At 38.2% G+C, this 4,011-nt stretch overlaps 1 long non-coding RNA gene across 1 annotated transcript; it reads right to left on the reverse strand.

The window, feature by feature from the left end:
* Positions 1-458: 458 nt before the first annotated feature.
* Positions 459-1,493, reverse strand: LOC116174727. Its single transcript, XR_004146155.1, has 3 exons — positions 1,007-1,493; positions 704-953; positions 459-655 (listed from the first exon to the last, which is right to left on the reverse strand). It is a non-coding gene; the product is annotated as an uncharacterized LOC116174727 (long non-coding RNA).
* Between the last annotated feature and the right edge of the window lie 2,518 nt (positions 1,494-4,011).

Genomic DNA, 4,011 nt, shown 5'->3' on the forward strand with positions numbered 1-4,011 from the left:
TACTTGACCTAGTCTATGTTTATATAAAAGAAGTCGCAAGTCTCATTTTTAAATTTAAAACCCAGTTTCTTCAGAAAAACCAAAAGGACTAATGCAAATAAGCAAAAAAAAACTACTCACACTCTCGCTCACTGTATTTTTCTGCTTTATGTAGAAAATTGTAATCCGAGACCACCACCTTCCGGTACGAGTCCGGATTAAGCGACATCTATTTTGGTCCCATCCCACAGTGATATAAGTCGAAGGAGTCCACTTTTCTAAATCAGAACTTAGAGGGTAGACCTAGAAGCAATAGAAATAAGGTGAGTTAATTTCGCAGACAGGACAGTGTTTACGGAAAGGTGACACCTTTTTATACGTATCGATCCCATAATTTACTTAACATCAATCAATTCTTTAATATATGAGGAGAACAGCGATATAATCAATAAATCAAGCGATCATACTCACCCCAAATCGTCTAGTCAGTTTGGTGTAGCGGTTTAAGACTAGGATTCCAACCTCACAGATTGTGAGTTCGAATCCCACAACTTGCCAGTTTTTAGGAGTACACGAGATCTTCGGACTACCATGCTTCAGAAGGCATGTAAAGCCGGCGGTTCCGGCAGTCATACCACGATTGCCGTTAAGTCACACAGACGGCTGTTGATGCGACCTGAAAAACGTGGGAGTGCCACCCATACGATACAATACGATACGATACCCCAATTCGTCAGAACCATCTAGGCCTCGAATAACAGTAACCCTGAAGTACAAGAAGCACAAGGAGCACCTCTGTCTTGCATTAAGCTACATAACTACTCTACTAATGTTATTCAGTGACACTCAAACATGCTATTCTTAGTAGTCGGGTTAACGAGAACAGATGATCTCACGTCCAGGTTTCTATACGCCACCCGTATCCGTATCCTCCAGCGCAATTCCTACCCTCATAGGTGAAACTAAACGAGGGTCTGCAAAAGTCTACGACTAATACACGAGTCCACATTGTCCTGGAAGCACTCACGCTGGAAACATAACCTCATGAAGGGGACCTTAACCCTAATTTACAGGTCTGAGGTGGATCGCACCCCACAGCCACTTTCAATGTCCATAAGTTTTTTTTCTTTCAATAGTTTGGCCTGGGAGCTCGAGTACCTTCCAAGTTTAGTCTTTTCTATCGTTTTTGGCGTTTTTGGCCTTCTTAGGATTTGAGTTTTTATTTTATCACTACTTTTAGAAAAACTTTCAAGTTTACAGGTCTGGGGTCCATAAGTTTTTTTCTTTCAATATTTTGGCCTGGGGTTCGTTCCACCCCACGCCCGTAAACTTGAAAGTTTTAGTGGCCAGTAAACTAGGGTTAAGATACTCGGGTTCGCTGGGACCTGGAAAGTCAAAGCAAAAGAGTGTCATATCTAGGTGTGTAACTACGTATCCTCCCCTACAATCGAAGGCCAACAGGAGTCTTCCAACGAGGTGGGTTTAGATGGCCCAAGCACGGGGTTCTTTTACACTGATCGGCCGGCTCGCACGTCTCCTGGACACAAGAATAGTGTGTTAATATAATGAAGTCTTTAAAGCACGCGTTACGAGTTTAAGCGTTGCAACTGCTTTAAAGACTAATATTATACACGTGTTTCTTATAGTAATTTTTTAATTATGCCTGCAATATAATTTAAAAATAAGGGAAATAAAATAAAATCATATTGACTTTATACCCGAATACATGTCTAATGGCTGTTTGCACCGACAAATTTAAGTGGAGCTTAGCTTAAACATAGCTTAAAATCCATGGCAACCATTGTCTCAATAATCGTTGCCATGGGTTTTAACTACACTTAAGATATGCTCCACTTAAATTTGTCGGTGCAAACGGCCATAAGCCTACGCCTTAAATGCATCGATAATGCTGGCATATGTGAAGGAAATGACAAAAGAGTTTCAATCTTCTACCCTTTGGTACATTCATTCAAAACTGCAATTAAAAAGTGGAAGGGGTTTGGCAGCATCCAATACATAAATACAAGACATCTTTGGCATTTGCAGAAAGAAACCCTAGGGGATTTTTTCTTTCTGTCCCAAGTTATAGTTTCATATTATGTATTAATGTATTGTATGCTGCCAAACTGCTTCCATTTTTTAATTGCAGTTTTGAATGAATGCACGAAAGGGTAGAAGATTTAAACACTTTTGAATTTCCTTCACCTATGCTAGCCATCGAATTCTCTAGACTTGACTGGATTTGGATTTTGCACTTCTACTTTTGCAACAAGCCATTGAATGGACCGTGTTATCTTCTTCAACCAAAGTTATTGTATTTACAAAGATTGTGATTTTTATAAGTAAACGTCAAGTGGCATTTCCATGACAATCATGGGATTACGAATTATCAGTCCACTTAATTAGACTTAGCTCAAGCGTAGCTTAAAATCCATGGCAACCATGGTCTCAATAATCGTTGCCATGGATTTTAAGGGACGCTTAAGCTAAGCTCCGCTTAAATTTGTCAGTGCAAATGGGCATTAGACATGTATTCGGGTATAAAGTCAATATGATTTTATTTTAATTCCCTTATTTTTAAATTGAAGTAACGTTACTTAGAAACATTTAAAGCTCGGCGTACTTTTTTTCAATGTATTCCAATATTTTCATTTTGCGTATTTATTTTCTATCAAGGTGGCCAAACGCGGAGTTTTTCAATTTTCAGGTAAAAAGCAAATAATATGGTAGAATTGAAGCGAATTGCAATGGATCATAGAACGCCATAGCATTTTAAGGGATTACTAGGGTAGGTACAACATTTTTGGACTGTTTCACTCTACATACTTAAAACGTAAATGAAAATGTGCATTTTCTGGTGTCGTAGCTTGAATTACGAAGAGGGGGAAATTGCAGAATATAGGAGAAACCGACATGGAGAATGAACTTTGTTATTATTTTACGAAACCGTTGAGAGCACCCTATCATCCATCAGCATTTATTAATCCATAGTCATAATAGTTAGGAGAATTGTGGTTTTCTAAATAGTATCCTAGTTAAACTACAGTATAAAGATATGGGTAGAAGAGTCTCATTTACAACAAGTTTGCGCATTTCAGTGAGCTTTTACTGAAAGCTTCCAATTGTTTCTGTTTGTAGCCGATAATTACCTGAAAATGTATGTAACCAATGGGCAAAAATTGTGCCTGAGCGAGAGTAAACCTATTTTTCTTTATAAAACAGTAAACGATAGCAACGTTTGAGCGTGACACACCACAATAGTATCGTGCCTGAAAAGTTCTTTGTAAATTTTTCTATTTTGACTTTTGTTACTAATGGCACTACTATTGTGGTTTTGTAGCCTCACCTTTAAATAACCACCTGAAAAATTTATGGACATTACTGCGAGTCCACTTAGACCCGGTCTATGACCCTCCGCTGTGCACCTGACACCCACAAGCTCGCACACATTCCTCGGTATTTATACCCGATAAGATCTTATTATATGAGAAATAGCTGCAATATTACAGTAAACTTTCTGGATATATGAATATTTAACCTGAAAAAAAAATGGTCGCTGATGCCTTTAATGCCGTTTAGGCTTTATTAAGGACGTCGCCACCTCGTCACCTACTAAAGGATGTTGCTGTGTACTTTCAGTTACGCAAGTGCCAAAACCAATATAAAAGTGTGAGATTGAAGCGTATGTAAAACACATTACAACAACGTGTAACGCCTTGTACTCCATAAAGACCGCTGCATATATAGGTGTTGTCATGTGTTGTACTATATTGTTGTGCATAATTTCAACACATGCTTTCGCCTACTCGACTATTATATCGAAAGAAATGTGAGAAATAGAATGTTTAACAAACCTTACCTTAAACGACGGAGGAAGGCTTTTAATCTAGACGAGGAGGTTATATTAATAAACTGTGAATCATGAACAATAAACCTAGCGCAAAACCAGGAAATTACTTTTTACTCGCCTGACTTAATTAATAAAAGCAACACGACGTTCTAATGATATCATTTTTGGTGATGTAATTGCTT

The sequence above is a fragment of the Photinus pyralis genome, unplaced genomic scaffold (assembly GCF_008802855.1).
Source record: "Photinus pyralis isolate 1611_PpyrPB1 unplaced genomic scaffold, Ppyr1.3 Ppyr1.4_LG6, whole genome shotgun sequence".
NCBI classification, from domain to species: Eukaryota; Metazoa; Arthropoda; class Insecta; order Coleoptera; family Lampyridae; genus Photinus; species Photinus pyralis.